The 23657-nt window shown below is 37.8% G+C and overlaps 1 protein-coding gene across 1 annotated transcript in view; it reads left to right on the forward strand.

Annotated features, from left to right (window-relative positions):
- Positions 1 to 23657, forward strand: part of Antp (homeotic protein antennapedia) — a 112757-nt gene that overhangs the window by 20148 nt on the left and 68952 nt on the right. Inside the window, exon 2 of the mRNA XM_017176072.3 lies at positions 11768 to 11859. The gene's annotated coding sequence lies outside the window, so the exon portion shown is untranslated. The remainder of the gene's footprint in view (positions 1 to 11767; positions 11860 to 23657) is intronic.

Here is a 23657-nt window from a genome sequence, read left to right on the forward strand (position 1 = left end):
CAGCACCATAAACACTCAATTAACGATTTTCAAAATTAATTTTTCATAAATTTCTGCATTTGCCGCTCTGCACTTCCTCATTTTCCTGCTGGCTATTTTTTTCACAAAAGAAAAAGAGAACTTTTGCCATGGGCAAATTAACAGAAAATAAAACGAAAATGGAAATTTGCAGAGTTCACTTCACGCTGCTCTGCATTTCCCGCACTTGTGTGTGTGTGTTTGTGGAAAATGCGTTAAATTTATGGCCCGGTCCTGTTGGAGGACGCGAACCTGGAGTCGCCACTCTGCGAAATGCGTGCGTCCGAAAAATTGTCGATCCCCAACTCCGAAACATGGAGTGCATATATACATATATATTTTTTGCAACTGGCGCCAATGCAAATGCACTGGCAGCAATCACAAGAAGCAGGGGGTTTATTCTCTCGGCTGGGGGGCAGTGACCTTTTTTGACATTTCAGTGAATAAGATAAATTCATTTCCAGGGCTCCCTCACAACATTTACACACAACTTTTGGGCATAATATATCACAGGGAAATAATTAAAAAAGAAAGTTTTTAAATCCTGCTGAGGGGGAAATTGCAAACTATTACTCAGAGGCTTCAATAAAACTTTTGATTGTATGTTTCAACTGAAATTTGTTAAATTTTAAACTTAATTAGCACATAACCTTCAGACCTTTGCAATCCCCATCTTGAACTTCACAACATTATAATCTTCCAAGAAGCAAGTGCCAGAGAGATTCCTCGAATTAAAAATGCAACACAAATTGCAATTGGCACCTAGAAAAACCACCTTTTTCCCACCCTTTGCAAGAAAACGGAAGTAGCAGACGAGTGAGCGAGTGAAAAGTTGTTGAAAAATGAAGCAATTCGCTGGCCTGGAGGGTAGGTAAGGGTTTAAGGGGGGCCTCTGCTTGCTCGCACAATTGAATTAGTCAGTCGAGCAAAATGCTAAATACTTGTACGTTGAGTGCAACAAAACGGGGCAGAGTCCACGGACACGCTACTTCACATCAAATACTCGGTTCATTTCAAGGTGTTGGCGTGTGGCCGAAAAAAAAGAAAACACCACAACACTTGGTTGCATTTTTAATTAAGTGTGGCTTACAGGTGCTAAATAGCCAAGACCCTCTCTGGACATGCAACTCCGGACTTGAACACTTTTCGAGGTGTTGCAACAATCACACAAAAGTTCAAGACTAAATAAATAGCTGACTTTAAGGGTTGTCATTGAGCTTAATTAGAGGAATTGCAGGATATTTTATTTGATTTTTTCTTGTAAGAGATATTTAAGTTGATTTTATTTAAGGTTAAATATATTATATTATTTTAAAAATTTTATTTAGTTATATCTTTCCAAAATCTTTCACTTAAGGTATGCTATACTTTTTGTATAGCTTTTTTACTATTTTTTGTCGTGTTGCCATAATTTTTATATAGTCCGTCGCGTATTCAGCAATTTTCCACTTGAAATTGCAGACGTAAACAAAACAAAAATATAAAAAATAATCGAAAAAGAAGCAACAGAAAACGATAGGGAAAAATAAAATAAAAATTCCACATCAGTTCCATGGAATTCTAGGGAAAAAAGAGACAATGTAGCTACCCCTCTTCACCTACAGCCTAGTAACTACCGTTTGCCTCCAGCAAACCCTCACCCCCCTTTGGGGGTTAAGTGGCTCAGACACTGGCGCATCCACATTTCACATCGTCGTCATACGCGGCCACAGCGTCAACATTTCGAATCCATGAAATTCCCACCCACAGCAGCTGCTGCTGCCACCCACAATACAGGAGCGTAAGAAGGTTTTTTTCAAGGGGATATTTAAATAGTTCTTAACTTTTTAAGTTGTAGTTGTTTAATTGAACATAAAATTTATTATAATTATTTAAGATACAAATTAAATAATCACTTAAATTGAACATTTGGTCCTTCGAGCCGGCTGGAACAAAAAAGATCATTATAATATCATTATAATTATATAATTATTCGTGTTCATTTGAACAACAAAATACCCCCTTTTTCCACACCCATGCTTTATCGTTCGACCACTATTCCACCGAAAATCCGAATCCGAATGTTTCCCCCTTTAAACTCGGGGCACAATAAATAATTGCAACGGCGGCAAACATTTCGCGTTGCACTTTCTGCAACCAAAGCGAAAAAAGCCACAGCAACAACTGCACGGGGACAGTCCGTACATCCCCTCTTGCTCCTCCCACAGGCTGCCATGGTCCTGCCCACTTTGCCACCCTCCACTCCCACCTCGCCCCCTTGTACGCCCCCACGAATGGCCGTTGGCCAGAGAAACTGTGCAACAGAATGAAGAGATTTTTATCGGCGATTCTCACTGATTTCATGGCAAATAAATCGCTCATTTTCGCTTAATTGGAAAATTATGGCTTTTTCGGCTTGTGCGGAGCGCGAGCGTTGGTTGGTCATTGGGGGGCAGGGAGCAGGGGATGGGAGGGAGGGGATTTGCATGCATGTGAGTGGCAATGTTGCATGCTCCGCACATGCTTAATTTAAATGCAGAAAATTGTACGCTCTTGTGGTCGCTGCAAATAGTGAAAATATCTGAGGAACCTTGTTCTGTATGGCAGCAGAAAATTGTGTCTCATTTCGATTTAATTTTAGAATGTGTTTTTCTTTCAACAAAGTTGCAAATAATAAATTTGATTTGTAAATATTTTCAGTTTTCGTAAATATATTATGGGTATCTTTGCCATTTTTCTAATATTTTATTTTTGAGTTGGAAAAAAGGAAAGGAAAGGAAACAAAGCACAAAATACAGAATAAATTGTATTTAAGATGAATGAAAATAATTTAAAAATCTACAACTAAATTTTCTCTCGGTTCCTACAATTTGAGACATTATTAAATATTTTTAAAATAGATTTAAAATTATTTGGGATTGAAAACTTACAGATTCAGCTTTAGAACTTGAATAGCTTATATCAGTTTCATTCCCAACTATATTTTCAATATGTATTTAGCTGCATATATATTTCACATTTTCACCCAATTCCATTCAAGTATGGGAAAAGTTCCAATTTAACACGGTGTCGTCTCAGCGATGATTTATGGGCAGCAAAAAATAAAAAAAAAGAAGAGGATAGACAGAGCCCAGGGAAAGAGGCCAAAACACAGCAGCAGCAGCTACGCCAACGCCCCTCTCCAGATGTCCCCCCGCTCACCCGTTCATACTCCACCCCTGGAAACGGTGCACATGTGTCGCTGGCTCGAATTTTCCACCACCGCCATTGTCTGGTCGCTATCGCTGGGTAGCACTAAGCGACGGCAGCATCAAAATCAGGCAGCGGCAGCGGTATCATGGCCGCCGCCGTTATCGTTATATAACCAACCCCACAGACACACACACACACACACTTACACTGGCACAGGAGCTGCAAGAATGAGGCGGGGAATGGCTGCTCCTGATGCTCCTGCATCGCCGCATGTTGTCATGCGTTGGGCCAAAGGATTTGTCGACCTCTGCGGTCTCAAATTTCAATATCGCCCACGGACACACCATCGCACACAAAGCCACTTGAGACCCTTTTTGCAGAAAAGGATAATGTGGGGGGGTTGGAAAGGGGGGGAAAGGTCCTTCCGGATGAAGGCAGGCTAACCGGACAGGCTAAACGATTTTTAAGTGCGGTTATTTGCTCTTTTCTTTTTTTGTAAATCATTTGGTTCATTGAATCGAAGGATTCTGCACTAAATAATAAGCAAGAAATATATATAAATTTCAAGAAACAAAAGGATAAAAGGATGTCCATATGTAGATATTTTATGTATTTTGGTTCTATTGGTAAAAGGGACTTTATAAAATATATAACTTGAATATGAAATGGGAAGCAGTAAACAACAAAGAGCGTTGAGCTCAAATAAAATTATATTTAAGATGATTTTACCTAAGAAATATATTTTCTATAATTAGAAGTATAAAAATTTAGATAATCTTTACACCGTCACAACCACTGATTTATTTCATTTTCCCTTCTATATCTGCTATTGAATTATATTCGCTTTGGTTAACTGAGTTAGTTCCGCGCTTAAACCGCTTATTTCACCCCCAAATGCACATCCCCTTACATAAAGGATATTCTCCGGTCTCAAATCCGAGCCTGAATCCCGCCCTGTCCTGTCATAATATCATAAAAATGAAGTTAACCTTTAAACAAGTTGCACCTCAGCCAACGGCCAGGATTTCCATTTACACATACATATACTGAATGTATCTGTGTGAGAGAGAGTCCTTTCTTGCTTTGCCTGTCTGTGTAAAGTCCGCAGTGCCCGAGTGTCCCTGTGTGTGTGTGTGTGTGTGTGCGTGCATGTGCGACTATGATTAATTACTTTTGCATACATTTACATACAAATTTGTTGCCACATTGTCTGCCTCGGCCATCGCTTTTGCAACCCCTCTGCCCGCTTTTTTCAGGCAGGGCCAGGGGGTTGGTGGAGTGGCTTTTCCTGCCCGCGGCAGGGTTAATTTCATGTGATATTTTTCATTTTGTGCGCAGCGAAAACGGAAGGATGTTGATTTGACAAAACTTTTTTTTCCCTTTCAGGACGCTGAACTCGCGGCCTGTTAATTGCATTTAAATATTTTATTATTTTATTTGTATTTTTGTTGGCGTTAAATTAAGCTTATTTTTGGAAGAAGTGTGAGTTTTCAGGAAAAGTATTTTAAATGGGAATGAAATGTAACATTAAATTAGGTTGAAAAATATTATAATTTATAGTTTCACTTTATTTTGAGATAGTAACCTCATACCGAAAGTTTAAGGAGTTAAATAAATACTTAATTGCCGTATTTTTGTTACTTTAAGAGATTATCTTATTTTTTAACTAATGCATTTAGTTCTTCAATTTTTTATTCAAGACCTAAACATTTTTAAAAGATTTTTTAAATGTTCCCAAAGTTAATTTTAACAATTTTTACAAGACTTTTACTTCTAACTTCCCTTTTCATTAATCCAATAATATTAAAAGATTTGTTTTGTACTTTATGCTCATATATCAAAAGTTCAACCCTTTTATATGTCAGAAACCCAAAGCCAAAGGGAGTGAAGAACAGAATGAAGCGGAAGCAAACTAATTTCTGTAATTAAAAACTCATATAAAATGGTTACACCGAAATCTCCGTCGCCACGCTGCCTTCCAAAATTAACACGATTTTTACACTTTGCTACCCTCGAAAAACACATATATGTTTATATGTAAGGGAGCTGTGGCCAAAAAGGGTTCAAAGCCCAAAGGGAGGACGACGCAACGATGCCGGCGATGAGTCCTGCGGCTATTTCGGCTTCCTTTCTGCCAAGGACTGCAATCGGGCTCAGCAGCTGCTGCTTTGCCAGTTAACCTGTCGCCCTGTCCTTTGTCTCCTGCCACTCCGCCGCCCTCCCAGCAGCCTTTGAACCCCCTTTTGGCCGCTGTGTTTTATATAATAAATGAGCTAGGTGGGTTAAAGGCGTATTTCTGTCTAGTAAATTAGCAAAATACACGCAGAGACAATGCAACACACGTGTGGAAATATGTAACCATAAACAGCAACGGGTGAATTGAGATAACTTTTTGCGTATAAAATAAATCCTGTTTAATTTTTGTGTATTTTAAACTAACAATGAAAAGTTTCTTATAAGTAGAAACAAGGATTTAGCTTTGAACTAAAAAAACACTTCTAAAGTTCTAATATGTTTTTTCAATTACTAAAAAGTTGTTGACCTTAGGATAAATCTTTACTTTATAACAAATACTTTATTTTAAAACAATCTGCTATATTTTAAAATGTATTCTTTTATTTTTAAAGAATGTTTTTTTGAGTAAAACGTATAGAATAATGGTAAACCTTTTCTTTTGACCTCGCCTGTACTCTTTTGTGGGCTGCCAGGCCGCCGCCCCTTTTTCTGGGCTTAGAAAATCCCCGGAGGAGTGAGGGAACTAATGGGTTGCCGTGTGCTCTGATTGAGTTCGGCACAAATTGCTACTCAGCCGAAACCATCAACCCTGTGTTCAGAGTCCTCTCCCACCCACATTTCGCATGTGTGTGTGTGTATGAGTTTCATTCCCAGTTGTCGCCTTGTTAAGTTTAAATAATGCTTTTTGCCAAGGTCATTCAAAATTCAAACCGACTTTGCATATACATACATATTTCCCAGCTTCATCCAAACAAACACCTATTCGCACACACACACTTTGGCATTCAGGGGTTGCCCTTTCGGAATTGAGTTTGAAATATTTCCAACATTGTCTGCAAATTTCTGCCGCATCATAAGTTGAACTTAAATGAACTGACTTCATTGAGGAGCATTTTCAGCTTGTAGCTGAGAGTTGCAGCACCCACACTATCTCGCACACAGGGCACTCCCACACACAGATACTCGCACTTACACAGAGACAGGAGGAACAGTTGTCGCACATGCAATTTATGGCGAATTCCAAGTCTCAATTGGTTCCCCAAAATGGAAATTGAAGTGAGGCCAAGGGAAGGAGAAGGAACCGGAGAGAGAGAGAGAGAGAGTAGGTGGAAAAATGAATTCAGAGCCCAGCCTGCAAAGGAAATTTAAATTCAGTCAAGGAAATTTCAAGTTTGATGGTTGAATTTAAGAGTATCTAAAGGTTTTAAGGATAGAGCTAGCCTAGAAATTTGATATGTAATTTAATTTGAACTCTAGAAACTGGAAAAATTATGGTGGTAAAGAAGCTTTTTGGTCCTTCGAGCCGTATAATCTTAGTTAAATTAAATCTTGTGATCATTCTTAATGAATATAAGAAGTGACACCATTATTTATCTAATTATTTAGTTATCTTTTATTAAATACAGTAATAATTTTGAATCAAGAGAAGAGTATCTTCTTATCTTATTAATCCCACCAAGGATATTAAACACAAATGAAACCCAAAGGAAGTCAACTAAAATTCAATTTCCGGCCTCTGGCAAAACGTCGCTCAATCATTTTGCCAATTAATAAATCAAGATGCTTGACCTCCGATTAAATGGCAACTAGTTCAGCGCAATCGCATAACGGCACTCTCTAAACTGAGTCACTAACCGAGAAAACCCGAAAAAAAAGTAACAAAAAAAACACGACCAAAATTGCCGCTTTTGTCTTATGAATTTAGATTGGATCAGGAACGGAGACGGAGACGGATCCATGTAAAAGGTTAATCACTTACCGCTGTCAGGTTGTACAACCCCTCCCCTTCGTTCCCCCGACACTTGGTCAATATTTCGCCAGTCCGGAGCTTTTCATCTGGACCGCTCTCGTCGCGGGAACTCGGGAAAGATTCTTATCGCCTCGACCGCCATGGACAGGGCAAATTCATGGCGAACACGAATCATAGTCACATCATGTACGCGCTAGACAGCCAAACAAGATGTGGAAAAAAAAAGAAATATAGAAAAACGCCAGAAACATCGCACTTGCGGTTCAGGTTCAGGGTCTGCTGAGAGGGGGGAACCATATCGTTGGCGCTACGACAACAAAAGGCGACCTTACCGACACATCGTTCATTTTAATTTGCACAATAACTCACATCCAAACCAAAGCTAACTCGCAAAATGAAAAAATAATTACCCGCCGCCGCCGAAGAAGAGTCGAAAAAAAGAGCAGACCAAAAGGTTAATTTAAATTTCAAGTCACACAAGAGACCAGAAGTTGCCCTGGCACTATAGACCCCTCGATCTTTTTACTGGCACTTTGAGATAGTGTCGCGAAAAATGACTTACTACAGGTTACTCTCCAGTCTGGTTCTCCATCTTTCGCCTGCAATTCATCAAAATGCAAATCTCGTTGGCACAAAAATATGATATAAATGCTTAATAAAAATCATAAAAAAACTAAAAACTAAATAAAATAAAGGAATTATGATTGCAGTGGAGATCAAAATCTGCTCCTCTCGAGATTATGATTATTGTTTATTAAGTGTCGGCTCTGTCATAAAATGAAAAGGAACTTTACTTTTTATTGCCTTACGTTTTGCCAAGGTGTTTTTTATTTCCATTTTTGTATATCTTTTTGTTATTATTTTTTTATTTTTTCCCAGCTTTAGTTGGCTGTGTGTGGTCTTTGTCTGCCTTGCCATTTCTGAATATGGTTCTGTTTGTCTTTTGTCTACAAATTATTTACATGCCTTTGTACAACTGAGAATATTGCCAGTTTGTTCATTTTTTTATGAGCCAAAAATCTGTTGGCTTGAAGATGATGGTTAAGTGATAGACCAACGAAAACTTGTTTGATTTGAATTTTTATTAGGGCTTCTTAGCATTTTTATTTATTATTATTTAATTGTTTTCTCGTATGTTTAAAGGGAAAAGGGCTAGAAAATTGATGTGACAATCTTTATTTGTATAGAAAACGATCTCTGGTGAAGCTTAAAATATAGAATATATAAATTAAGAGCAATATTTTACAATATATAGAATATATAAATTAAGAGCAATATTTTACAATATTTTTATTAAATTAAGATCCTTAAATATTTACATACTTAAAAAAATAACACTTAATCGTGAAGAAAGAACAAAAATTTTTTTAAATATTAAATTGTAAAATGTAAAAATACAATTTCCATGTAATTTGACATAGTCCTTACATCCTGTATCCTTAAAATCCTTAAAGCTTTGTTCAGCAACAGAAAAATGTCCTGAGCTTTAGACTCTCCAGCAAACTGGGAAATAAATTCCACACATAAAAGCTTTCCAAGCAAAAGCTTCGAAAAACACAGGTCCTTTGACTCCGAAACACCCCATTATCCTTTAGCAGAGACAGCAACCCAAATGGAAATATCCTTTTTTTCCGAAACTTTCTTTCACTTAGTTCCGCCAACAGCCGTCGGATGGCGCCTGAACTACACTAGACATCGAATATTTTTCGATTTTTTTCAAAGTCCCTCAAAGCCTCAAACTCTGGCTATTTATTTTTAGCGACAAGTGCAGAATTCGATTTTTTTGTGAACCGACGACTGTGCATTCAAATGCCGCTCATTAAATGTGTCCGTGTTGTCTGCATAAATCAAACGAACGCACTCCAATTCGGGGCTGGGCCAGGCCACCCACGAATAGGTTCGGCGATCCATCGATCCGTGAGGTTTGACCAATTAATTAAATATTTCGATCACAAACGGCGACTTAAGCGGCCAAAAACTATTTTCGCTGTTTAATTTTACGATGCTATGGGTTGGCTTTTTACGGTTTTTTACGACTCTCGGCCATAAATCGCATCGAGTGCCGATTCCCCGGCAGCTAAATGACAAAAATATTTATGGATGTTTTCTGATGTTGGGCGTGAGCTGGTTGTCTGATCTGTCATTCACGTGTCAGTACACCCACCCCCCCTGCCTATCAAAATAATGAATAAAAAAAACCCCCGAGTGTTGCGAGTGTTGGCCCTGCCTTGTCTGACTTTCAACAATTACGCAGCGATCGCGCTTAAATATTTTTGCGATCAAAACAAACAGCGCAAATAGCGCAAAAATTATGCATATGAATTTGGGTACAGTTACGCCTAGGTGGTCCTCCCCCCAGCTCCATCTCCCCCCCCTTGAAATAAAATAAATTGTTTTTGAATTCCAAGGGTTTGTATGCTTCTTCTTTAGCTTTTTTTTTCGCAAGTGCTACGTGCGGCAGAGCGTGTCCGCAAAAATAATTTCGAATAATTTGCGCGAAATACCTTTGGGCCTGGGGTGCGAAATGATTGCCAAAGGGAAGGGAGGGGAATCCCCGTGATCTATCAAATAGGAGCGTTCACTTTCTTTGGCGATGATTACATTGATTGCCAGAGGGAGCAGCCAATAGGATATAAATGAGACCAGCTGTCGTAGAAATTTGGAAACTATTTATATTTTAAAGTAAAACATTAGTAGAAAGTTTTTTTATCTAACTTTATGCCTTCATAAAGCCTTATAAATTTATTGAAATTATTATTTCAAATTTATTCAAACTCTCAAGCTTTATTTTTAATATTTAATAAATCTTCTTGCATATAAAATCCTCGAGAAAGAGTGAGCAATCATCATTTTCAATCTAATCTCCACCATCGACCCCCTAAAATCACCTCACTACGAAAACTAAAGTCCGAGGCTCAGACAATCCTTTGGCTTACCTCTGGCAATTAACAATCAGCGGTTTCGAAGCCAAAATCGAAGCCTGCCCATTGTTGGCACCGCAACCTTCTAAACCAGGTGCATACATGTGTCACTCCTTCTGTCGCTTTCATAAGGAATCCCTAAAAAATATAAACAAAAAACATTTCGCACTTTGAGAGTCTTTGAATTTGGCTGTCACTGAAAAAAAATTGGTTTAAAAAATTGGTTTTAAAATATAATATAACTCAATTTATTATAGATAAAGTTACTAGGGATAGATTTAATTCAAATTTGTTGAGCGAAATATATTGAAATATATTTATTTATAATTATAAGTTAAAACTTATTCATTGGATTTTACTCATTCTCTAGTTTTATATAAATTTATACAGTATATGTATGTAGGAGAATAATCATTTTTTATTCCAGAAAAATACAAATCTTCTAAAGTAAAGCTTTTAAAATTAAATTTACATAAATTCACTCTGTTTTTGTATCAGTGCTTGCCCCTGCATTGAAATCGCATTATTAACGCCTGCAAGGAGTGAACTACACTCGAGACTCCTCTCTGAGCCCCATTCAATTCACTTACCAAATTGGCAGCAGCCAACAGCCTGAAGTCGGGTGTGAAAATAATCTGTTTAACGAGGGAGTTTTACAAAAGACCCGAAGATGCCACAAAAAGAGGCAGCAGGCAGCAGGCAGTGGCACTGGCCACAACAAACGAGCAACAATAATGACATTTGGCGCAAATGAATGAGAAGCTGGCTCAAATATACGTCCCCTCCTCTCTTTTTTTTCTCAGTCGTTTACCGCAAAAGGATATGACAGCAGCTCCGTTGCGAGCCTGCCTCTGAGCCTGGAACTTGAGCTTAAACTTTAACTGAAACTGAACCTGACAGTCTCTGCCACTTGGTCTTTGGCTCTTTGGACCCTTTGGAGCTCCGGCTCTTTTGGCCATGGCCAATGGCTTCCTCGTTGCTCCTGCTGCTTTATGCTGTTAGCGATCTTTTTGTTGCCGCTGCCAAGATCGGTGTTTGGTTTTGGTTTTGATTTTGGTTCCTGTTTTTGCCTGCCTCCGACTTTGGTGACATTAAAAGGTGGGAAAATGTCAAAAGTTGGCGGTGGGGCAGAAGGATCTTTTGGGCAAAATAGCTTTTTATAGAGATAATTGCTGTGGGATAGAAAGTTCTATGAGATTTACTTGGATTTTTGGGATATACCTTTTGAATTTGGGGATTTTATTAGAATATTGTGGAAAATATATAACTTTTACCACTTTTACCACTTGAATTATTAATTATTGACAAGCTGAAAATTTGTATTAACATTTTTGTATATTTTTGAATATTTAATGTGAACGAAATATTACTTATAAACTTAGGAAAAATACCCTTATTAATGTCCAAATAAATATCAAATAAATATACAAAAAATTACATAGAAAAATATAATTAAATTGTATAATTTTCTTTATTCATATTTTTTCATTATATTAATTAAAAATTGTTTATAAAATAATAATATTAAAAAAAATTCCCATAAAATTCCCCACCCTCAACATTTTACACGAGCGCTTCGGCCACTTGCCCATAGATGGCGCCAGGCGATAATATCCCTGAGAATGAGTACAAAGCAACATTTTCAAATTCTTTCTTTCTCTCCTCTTTGCAGTGCAATTTTTTTGGATTAACCCCGCTGTAAATGGATAACAAACGCGGTCAACTTACATGGATTACAACAATTTAGCCGCACATCGGAATAAGGTAAGCCCCCAATCGTATCAATTTCCAAAACACACATGTTTAACCCACGACACTTGGCCGCTCGCTATTAATCCTAAGTGCTTCCTGTGATTTTATGCAAATCGAACAGACAGCCGGGGAGGGACAGAAAATACAGACCAGGGACCGCAATTCAATGTACAAATGACAGTTGGCTGTGACATAAAACAGCGACTTAAAGAAGATGTTAAGCGTTTTGCAGTTGCATGCCAGGCAGCAGCAGCAGCAGCAACAACAATTTTCCTCTGGACAAAAGACATTTTCATTTATTCATTGATAATGCCTAAAGAACCCAAAAAGAAAAAAAGAAAACATTAAAAAGACTTCAACAACGACAAAGCGCAGCCAAAAGAAGAAGAGAGAAACATGCGACAAAACAACATAATTTAAATTTTGCGCATGCATCAGGTTTTTTCTCCTTGCAACATGTTGCCGCAACACGCCAAGAAATCCAGCAACAAGCTCCCTCCTTTTGATTTTATTTTCCTTTTTTTTTTGTGGCTCGTCGTAATCCGGTAGCTGTTGCTTTCCTTGCCCCTTTTGGTGTTTTGCTGCCTTCGATTTGCTTTGAATGAAACTGAAATTATCGCATTATTAACTATGAGGACGGAGACTCCAGCTGCTGCCGAGGAGCTCTGCTAACAAGATGGTCTAAAAAAGAGGCCGGTTCCATGGCCAAAAGCCAGCCCGAGAGCATACTTAACAATAAAATGAATTGTTAATTCCCTTGCACTTTTCCCGCCGACTTTATTTTGCTTGCATTTGGTGGGGTTTTTTTAGGCCGCCACGAAATCTTCTTCGAAGTTGGAAGAAACTGAAGAGCATGCTCTGCCTGCCTTGGCCAAATGTAATGCTCAAGTGCCTTTCTTTTATCTGCGCCACAATCGCCAAGTTGGTTGAACAGCGCAATGTGCACAGTGGGATGAAGTCTAGGTTTAATGCAATATATTTTGAGATATTTTAGAGATTTTAAAAAGTTCATAATTCGATTGAAACTATTACTTTGCAATCAAGATATAGAAAGTTCTTTAGAAAATTTATCTTACAAAATTATTCTTATCCTTTCACCAAAAGAATATCTAAATTTTATATATCAATATCTTAAATAGCTTAAGAACTACTTTAAACTCTAAAAAATGTTTAAAGATATGACAAACATATATTTTATTAATTTAAATAAAGGGGTTTCCCTAAAACTCTGTTGCTATTAATATTTTACCTTAAACATCTAAACAGTTTATATCTTACACTATAGTTTTCTATTAAGCCCACTGTTTAGACCATCTCTCATCCGCGTGGAAGCTCTTCCCAGCTTAGCAGTTAAGCCTTGCTTTAAAGCCAAATACCGAACTTGTTTTTATTTCTTAGTATGTCCAAAGAGCGCAGACCAAAGCCAAACCAAAGAACGAACCGAACAATTGTTTGCGCGCCAATTGTCTCTGTCCAGCGGTCCCACTGTCCCCACAGAGCTTGGACTCCAACTTGGTCCCACAATGGAACGAACCCCAAGACTTTGGGGCCTTTGCAAATGTCTTCTTCCACTGAATTTGAAACGGAAACATCGAACACTTTGTTTTGGGTCTTGTTTCACATTTTACTTGTTTTTTTTACTAGTTTTTTTTTCTGTTTTTTTTTCAGTTTTATTTTAATTTCTTATGTTGTTTTTTTTTTATTTTTTGTGAAACTCAGTTTGGCGTTTGTAAGCGCGCGCATGCGTAAGTCTCTCGGGTTGGGTCAGTCACGCAATGGGCCGCGACTCTTGGGATCTGGGATTTGGATTGGGAACAGAACCGAACTGAACGCAGCACGTAACTGCAGCGACTTTAGTCAAAATTAACAAGCCTCAAAACACAATTTTCAGCGCATGCAAATTCGTTGTCAAAATAAAGCAAAATGAAGCCAAAGAAACCGAAACAGAGACGGTTAGTGCACTGGAGAAAAAACAATTTGTTTTTTAATTTATAAATAGAGAAATTTCAGTATTAAATTTCCTCAAAACTTTTTATAGTTTTGTAATTAGTAAGGACTTGCTTCCTAAAATATGTCTAAATTTAGTATTAAGTGGTCTTAATAATATGGCCACATTATTACAGAATTTAGATGCTAGTTTAAATGTATTTCAAATACCCAATTTTTTCTTTCTGTGCACAAAAAGGAGTTAGGAGTGGGAACTCCAGTTAAGCGATAAATGAGTTACTGACGTCCGAGCATGTGCATGTCCAGTATCAGCCTCCATTCGAGGCTCCTTCTTCTTCTCGGCCACTCGAGTATCTTGCTCCAGGCCAAAAAGCAGGTGCTACATCCAAGGAGAAACCTCTCGAGGAGCCCAGGCTCCTCCCCCACCACTTAACCCACTCGGTTACCCACTCGTAGCCCCCTGTCCTGCAGCCACATTTCAACAGCCTTCAAAAAGCATTTCCAGACATTCTCATATGTAAATTTATGCACTAAGCTGGCCACTCTCCAGGTGAGACACTGGGCGAGGTGGAGGTGTGTGGTGTTTTTTGTGGGGGGGGTGGTTACTCTGCGGCGGTGGCGGGGGCGTCACCTCGGGCACAACACGTAGTCGTAGGAGAGGCAGATGAGGAGGCGAACAAAAATTGATATATGCCTGGGTTATGGTAAAAATCAACTAATTGATCTGCGGCTAACATGATTTTTATCTTTTGAGAACTTAATTATTTTCTGTTCCTGTTTTGCCAGCCGTGCGAGTTGGGACTTCCAATTTGAAATCGATATGGGACTGCGGCTCTATATAAATATATATATATGCGCACATATCGATATCTTAACCAACTGACAGGGGACAGAAACAGAAAGAGCAACAGAAACTGAGATACTGGAGCGGATGCCTCGGAATGCGAAGGTCTTCGTTATGGAGGCCTCTTGATTTGAGCCAGGTTTCTTGATTGGAAATGGGGCTTGAAAGGCTTGCTTAACTGTCAGAGGTACCGCTTAGGGTTAGGGTTAGGATTTGATATCCGGAATTCAGAAAGGAAATCGAGAGTTTAAGAAATAAAAACAAAATTAAAAAGCAATACATAATTTTAAGATATATTTTAGGGATTTTTAAGCCACTGAAGTAGTCTGTGTTATTCTTTAAATTTTTACCATTTTTTAAGAAAACAAATTTCTAATAAAATGTGTAACTATTTCCACAATTTATTGTTATGAAATAAAAATATCATTTTATTAAAACAAGAGTTATTTAAAATTAAATTTTTTATTGTCAAAAAAGATCATTTAAATAACTAATAAAATTAGATAAAAATTCCTAGTTAAGCATAAAATTTTCTACATTTTTTAGTTACCAAATATTTCTTCCAGTGTTGCAAAAATAATTCAATCGTTAGCCCAACCCCGTTTTTAGCCGCATTGGTATTGGCATATGTGCTGGTTGGCCAAAAGCGATCGCCTTGAAGGGGGTCAAACGTGCGAATGGCCGAAAAGACAAAAATAACCAAAGCCAAAATCTAATTTCCTTGTCGATTGCCTTAAATGATCGAAAGTTTTATATTGCGTTCCACAAATACGGGGCTGGAGAATTTATGCTAATTTCCCAAGATCAATATGCGAGACGGACGATGGCAGTTATGAGAGTATCGTTCGATTTGGCAATGAAATTAAATTTTTGAATTTTTGAAAATATAAAATTTAGGAAATTCTTAAACAAATGAAAGGGAAACGAAAAAGTAAACACAAATCATTTGGTCCTGATGCAAAGTCACAGGTATTTCCAGTCAAAGAGAGTAATTTTCTCTTGACTTCCAGGGAGAGTAATATTTTTGGCGCCAAACTGAACAGCTGTGCGTTTAAGAGATACCTTAAGAGAAAATCAGGATGAAATGTGGCTCTCTTAGCGCAGCTGTTATTCCAGTTTTAATTTGGGTGGAAAAGTCAGTGATGCCAAAAGGCAACTTAAATAAAATTAAAACTAAATATAAAAACAACAACATTAATAAACAAATAAAAATAAAATTTAAAAAATAATCTAATTACAATTTAATAGCTTGGAATAATTTTAAATGCAGTGTGTAATCGAGTTTTCTTTTTTATATTTTAATTGAAACTTTTGACAATGTGCTATATTTTTGCCTTACAGTTTCTAAAAGCCTAGACTTTGATAATGCATAAAAACTTGTGTCAAATAATAAATATAAAAATTAAATTATTAAAATATAAAATATTTCTAAATGGTCATTCCAAGAAAACAAGGATATATCGTTTAAAAAAAGGACAAATTGCCAGTACTGTTGGGAATCTCTCCCACAATCTCTCTCTCTCTCTCTTATTTCTCTTCCCATTGCCTTTTGGAATCTCACTCTTATTTTGCATCCGCCACTCGAATTATTCACTCTTCTTCACTGAACTCCGCAATGGAAGACGATTTTTGGGAATTGCCGTCGGCAAATCATGGCCGCCTTCCTGTTATACTTCCCTTTGTGTTTGCCTGTGCAAGTGTGTGTGTATGTGTGTTTGCCCTAGTGTGAGTGTGCGTGTTTCCGTTGTTTTTGGTTTCCATCAATTTGGCGAACTTGAATTGCGCGGCCATTATTCATATTTCCTTTTGAACAAAAAAAATATTATATTTATAAAATAAAAACCAAATTGATTTTAGTTTTCAAGTTTAGCGACTTCATTGACTTTTATTTTAAAATCTAAAAGTCATATTAGTAACAATTTCGTTGTCACAACACATTTATAATATGTTTATTGCCGTCGGCAAAGCAATACGCAAATAGAAAAGAGTATTTTCTAAAATGTATGAATATTTAAAAATAAAATATGAATATTACTTGAAAAGTATTTAAATTGCTTAATTCTTAGGGTTTTATAAAATGCAATGTGGCTAAAAACACCCTGTTCAGTAGGAAGTTAATATGTATGTCTAAATTTACAAAGGAAAATAAAAAATAGTGAAAATTTAATAGATCATTGTTTTTTGCTGTTGATCGAAAGCACTACAACAAGTGGATTATCAGTTTAATTTTGTCACATCACATTATGTTTTCTAATTTGATTGAAGATTAACCATTCCTGTTCCATTTTAATTCTGTCTGTGGATTTTGAAGACCTAAGGTCTTTCCAGATTTTACTGATGAATCTTGGCAAATTTGTCACAAAATATTAAAATTAATGGTGTTAAAGGTGCATTTATTACTCCTTTAGAGGATTGTGTTTCATTGATCCATTAATACCCAATATTTCTACCCTCTTCCATAAATTTCCGTCATTTAATTCGATAGCATGTCGAATCTTTATGCATATTTAAATACTGCCTAATGCCCCACATTAGCTTCTCGCCGTCTCGGATTCATTAAGCAGCCTTTCATTTGGCTTTCAATCGATTCTCACATCAATTTAAGGCCCACCCGAGGGCGCCAATAGACACTCAAGTTCACTGCCGCCTGTCTCTTTCCTGCAACAGCACTTGCCAAATATTGTTCTTGCGCTGCTTTAATTCAACTTTAGCTGGCTTTGGTTTTCGTTGCTGTCTTCCCGGATCTTTTTTCGTTCTTTCTTTTATTTTTTTTTGTTGGATGGAATTGGCACTTAAGTTACTCAAGTGGAAAAAAGTTTTTGTTTTTCGTTCACTCGCTATAACTATACAAAAACGAGAAGAAGAACAAAAACAAACACGCACTCGGCACAAACAGATAGGGGAGCAACTCCCGCAACCCATCTCTTTCTCCGGCTCTATGGCTCTCTCTTTCTGCGGCCTGTCAGCTGGATTTCTTCATGGGGGTTACACTCAGCACCCACCCAGCCTCCCTTCCCTGGACTATTTTCGCTTGCAAAACTTTTGCCGTCGCTTGTTGTTCAATTTCTTTTTTTTATTCAGCTTCGGCTGCTTCTTTTATCCAATTCAATTGAAGGCTGACAGCGGCACAAAATTTTCATTATGAAATTGGATCGTTGTCAATTTTGGTTGGGAAAAAGATACTTTCGCAGAAGGGTCTTGCGGAGAGAGATACAGATACTTCAAGGGCCTTGGGCCGTTATGGTTATTACTAGGCTAGCCGGCGAATTGTTAGCACCTGCTTAGGCCTACAACTTTTTTATGGCCACCTCTTTTTCATTACCTGTTTATCGCTGCATCTTTACAAATCGCTGTTCACCTTGAAGACGGTTCGAAAGTGGAGTGAAAAGGCTGGTGGAATACCGAAATTCCACTGTGCATTGCCTCCTGCCTCTGCCTCAGTTCATAAATTAGAGTTGTCTTTCCTCCTCTTTTTTTTTCTTCGGTTTTGTGGGGTTTTAAGGGGGCTTTTGCTAGGGTCTTCAGTTAGCCAGAGAGCCAGTGATGTGATAATTGCGGCTTGGCTCAGCTTGGCTTACTTTGTTCGCCATTTAATTGTTAGTAATTTGTGCTTTCGCGTTCTCCCCTTCTATTTTCCATTTAGTTTTCCCTTTTCATTTGCCAGTCATTTATTCATTTATGCAAGCTGGAGGTTTTTTTATGTTGTGCTCTGTGTTTCTCTTGGCGAAATTGTTCAACAAATTCTCGCTGGCACGCATTGCTGGCTACGGGGATGCCCTTTAATCCATTGTTATTGTTATTGCCGGTTTTGTTTTTTCTCTCCTCTGGTTTGCGCATTTTTTTATTCGCTTTTTGTTCAGTTTACTGGGTGGCAATTGCAATGAATGTTGTTGTTATTTTGGCTTCACTTGCACCTTTACGCTTCGTGGTTTGTGTCTAAGCTTTGACGTGCACTTCCTTTTCATGTTAACGGAAGCGTGACAACAACAAAATAAGCGTAAATAATATTGCGGGGGAGCAGAAGCAGCCAGCAGATGCCGAAAGCGGCCATAACTGAAGCGAAATGATAAGAAGATGGCCAAATAAAAAGCTGGGATAGTATATACTATATGGGGGTTTAGCTTTGTAACTAGATGTTATACAATTTAAGCTTAAAAGAGTCTTTTGAGGAGGTTAGTCAGTTCTTTAAATGAAACTAATTAATTTTCTATTTGTTTTTTGTCATATTAAGATTATTCTTTTGATTATTCATATGACATATTGAAGTATATTCCGCACTAAACACATCCTATTCTATTATACCGGTTAAGGACTTATAAAAATGTTGGCACAGTTTTCTTATATTTCTATTTTGATAAGGTATGAATACATAATAATAATATTACATAATATTAACCTAATAATACAAATTATACTAAAAAAAATGTGATGGCTACTTTCAGTAATCGATTACTCTAATAAAAAAAAGTCTATAGAAGCTTACTAAAAAGTCTTTAACGATGCTCCTTTGGGAAGTCACTCTTTTCGAGTACAAATACAACAATCCCTAAAAAATAAAGTCAAGTTCTTCTGTGCAAAATTCCCTTGTCGCTGGTTCCGAGAAACAAAAACAACGGCAAAATCCCCCTAAAAAAAATAAGCTTACCAAAATTGTTACCGAGAACATTTAAAGAACCTCGGAGACCGCAAAAGAGGAACTTTGACATTTTCCCTTTTTGTGATCAACGTCTGCGTTCTCGTTCCCTCATCCTCACCAGCAAGCCTGGAAATTCCCCCCTTTTGCCCCGCCACCCATGTCATCGTGTTGAACGCTTTCATGTTTTTGAGCGCAAAAACTTTTTTGGGATTATTTTTGTGCGACTTTTCGGGCATGTGAAGTTGACTTTTTGACTTTTTCGGTAGAATAACATGGACTTTTGTTTCATCTCGGCTTCTCCTTTTCTTTTGCACTCTCCATTCGGGTGTGTGTTTGTATATTTTTGGAGTTTATTCATAGTTTTGTGGAGCTTTCGGCATGTCACCTTTTATATATTTTTTTTTGGCCCTCTCTCGTTGGGATTTGCATGTCAGAAAACTGAAACTGTCATTGCGGAAATGGAAAATTGTTTTCTCGGCGGGTAACAAGTTTGACCTTCACACTCTGATGGGATGCCACGCCCCCTATTTGAGGTCTGCCCTGATCCACATGTGCCACCCAGCCCGCCTTGGCATTTGTCTTTTGACGATGCCCCATAAATCAAAGTCGCAGAACTACACAGAACAGAAAAAGTGTCAGGCTCGTGCAAATTACTTGGAAGTTGACATACCCGAAAAGTATTTTTTGGCCTGGCCTCGGGGAATCGCTTAGCATACAAAGCATACAATATCCACACACAGACACACATGTGGCTAGCTCATTTGCTGTTCCCCCACAGCAGCCCCCACAAAGCGATGGCTTAGCGAAGCGGAGGAGCAACATGTGTGGGTGTCTCCTCCAAGGAAAGTGAGAGATGTGCATTATTGAAAGAGATGTGATTGCAATGGAGATGGTAACAAAATTGTTAAATAATTTATTTCGTGGTTAATAAATAAAAAAGGTTATCTCATAGGTTTCCCACAAGAGAATTAAAACTGAAATAAATAACAAATTTCTGATATAAGTATTTTAGAAAAATAATATTCTTATTTCTTATTTCAAGTATTATTAATTTAAAGGAAAAAATTCATAATTTCTTACATAAATTATGGTGAAGTTGAAGTAATTAATTCTCAAAAATTCATATGGTATTATATACAAAAATATTTAAACTTATCAGTTATTTTTCCAGTTCCTTAGACTCCCAAAAGATATGTATTTTTCCGCCTTTTGTCCAATCATTCGCCCAATTCCCAGTTATAATTCCCTATCAGCAAAGTTTTCAAAATAATAACGCAAAGAAATAAACCCAAACTTTTGTATTGATATCGAGAGGGCAAACGCTCAGCAACCGGAAAATTACGCTAATCAGTCGCTCCACTGGCGATTAGCGAATACAGAACGAGAGCCAACAATAAATAAATAAATCAAATTCACAACAAACAATTGGAGGGAATTGGAATAAGCAGAAGGCGGCATTGCGAAAGAGGGCCAAAAGTTTGCCAAGTGATTTGGATAAGTTCGATATTGCGTAGGCCAGTCTATAAACTTGAGGGGGAGCTCATCAGCGGAATGGGGGGAATGGGGTAGAAGGGGAGGCCTTGTGTGGAGACTGGCCAACAAATATTTTGACATTTTTCCAGCAGCAGCCATAAATCACTCAGCAAGTGAGCCAGCGAGTGAGAGCAACGGACGCCTGACATGATTTCTGTGCGCCGGACTCATAATTAGAAAATTAGTTCAAGTAACTCTAGTCATCAGGGGGAGGGTGGGAAAATGGGTGGATAAAAGGGGTTCTGAGATATAAAAGAATTTTAGGTGGTAAGTAAAAAAGGAGTAGTAGGATAAGAGTAAATTCAAATGACAACATCAGCTAAGCTATGACCATAAAAAGTCATTTTAAGATCTAATAAATGTTTCCTTCTATTAACTTTTGATCAAGAGAAATATGAAAACTTTAAGCTTATCCATCTAGGTTCCTACCAATTCTTCGGTTTATCCTTTCTTTATCCTTTATCCATATATATGTATGTATCTCTTATCTATTTCCTATCATTCTCCGTTGGCCTTCCTGCGGATTGTCAAGTGCTAAGTGCTCGAGAGTGGCGAGCTACGCCGAGCGTCACAGGAGCAAACTCGAGCACTTTGACAGACTATTATGCGAGAAAGGTTTCTTTCACTTTCCATGGCAACTGGCGGGACAACAGAGGAGCAGAGAATCGGGGAAATGGGGGGGAAAACACTGAACCAGAGAAACGAGAAGTGAGAAGCGGAGGAGCGAAAGATGTTCGAGTCGCTGCGGAACTGTCATTTCCGTTTTACTTGTAAAATGAACATGGAAGTATTTCGAGTCAGCCGACAAAGTGGCAGCAGTAGGTAGTAGGGACACTGGAAAAAATATTTTAAAAATATATAACAATTTACTTAATAAAATCTGTATAATTAATATTGTTTTATAACGTTGTCGTTATTTTTATATTTATGAAAATGTATGATCGATTTTGATAACTTTGGATTTCTTCTCAGAACCTTAACTTTCTAGCAAATCAAATTCCCCTCGATATATTTTACACCACAAAGAAAACCTATATTTTTCTCTCTGTGCATTGCTTAATGTAGGAACTGTAGCGGGCGGAAAGGCAAGGAGCAGCTGACGCTGACTTGTTATATACTAAACTGCCCGAGGGGCTGGAATCGCGGGGATCGCAGGGATTGGGGATCGGGGAAGCGGTAAGCGGAAGGATGAACCGGGCCAGACAGACAGACAGACGGAGAGACAGGGACAGACTGGCGGACGGAACGAGAGGGAGACAGACACAAAGGGGGCGGACGGACGGATGGACGGACAGTTGCGTTTAACGTTTTTCGCAAAAACTTTTCGCTTCGCTTTCGTTGTATATTCTGCGCTAAAGGAAATTGCCGGCGATTCACAGACGGAACGAAGACAGTGTTGCCAAATTCAAATAAAATAACAAAATATGGTTTAAAAATGGTTAGAAAATATAGGGAAATAAATTTAGAAACACGAATAAAAATATAGGTATTAATAAACATTAAAGGAAAATGTATAGTAATATCCTAACCTAAGAAATATCTTTCTATATGCTTATTTATATTTCTTATTTTAAATTAAAATATGTAGTAATTTATTCAAGAGTCTTTAAAACTTAATATTTCAATATAAATAACATTTAGTTTAAAGAAGAATTTTAAACAAGAAGTGTCACATTTTTCATAATTTTCAAAGTTTTGTAAACCTTTAAAATACCAAGTTTTCCAGCTAAAACTAAACCATTTTCCGTCTACCAACCTTAAAAGTAGCCATATTTACCTACAAGCTAGCCAAGTTGGTAGCACTCGAAGGAGATGATGGGCGCGGGTGGGTTGGAAATGGGGGAGGAGGGTGTCTCAGGGCAGCAACAACGCAACCAAGCATTTCGCACTCTTCCCGCTCCGAAGGTAACAACGCAAGAAAATGCCAGGCAACAAGACAAGCAGAACTGACGTAAAAAGATTTTTGTGTTTCCCCCTCGGAGCAGCTCCCTGCCCCCTCTAGAGACCCCCTTCCTGCTCAACAGCCCCTTTTCAGGGGTGGCGTCTGGCAGGATTGAAGCCTCATCATGAAGCTTTCCCAAACGATAAATGCGAACGCGATCTTTAAACGCTGTCCGCGCAGGGAAGTCCATTACGGAAAATTCGATGGTGGGAAAAGCATTTTTCCGCGTACGACTTTCGATTGGAAAATGTGGCAAAATGAAATGGGAATAAATTTAATTAAATGTTAAACATTTGCAAAGATTTGTATTTGATTTGTATGTATTTGCAGCCTAAACTGGTTTCAAATAAACTTTTGGAATAAAATAAGTCTTAGGCCTAGGTATTTCCCTAAACAAAAATTTTAAAGCATTTCAACATTTTCCTATTTCCAAAATGACATCAAAATTGGAAACTAAAAAATGTAACATTTTTTTCCACTTACAATGCAGAATTTCTCTGGCCTTTTTTGGCATAAAGAAAGCAAAAACTATTAGGCGATGGAAGGGAAAATTTTAATGAAAAATCTTTTGGCCAGCATGCAAAGCCACTTGAATGGAGAAAAGTTCTCACCCTCTTTCTGGGAGGTAACCACCTCCCCCTATTTCGGTGACATGAATGCTGACAACGTGTCTTAGTTTGCACAAAACGAGCTCAAGAGATGCAGTCAGCAGACACACAAACGTAAGGATTTTCCATTACCAGGACATGAACGCCTGTTGTTGACTCCTTTCTGCCAGTGTACGAGTACGTGTGTATGTCTGTTTTCTGGCTTGTCATGTTAAAGGAATTTAAATTTAATTACAAGCCAAGAGTGAAAGGAGGAAACTTTAGATGTGATACTTCCTTTCAATGATAAAAACTTTCCTT

Source organism: Drosophila kikkawai, chromosome 3R (genome assembly GCF_030179895.1).
Source record: "Drosophila kikkawai strain 14028-0561.14 chromosome 3R, DkikHiC1v2, whole genome shotgun sequence".
NCBI classification, from domain to species: domain Eukaryota; kingdom Metazoa; phylum Arthropoda; class Insecta; order Diptera; family Drosophilidae; genus Drosophila; species Drosophila kikkawai.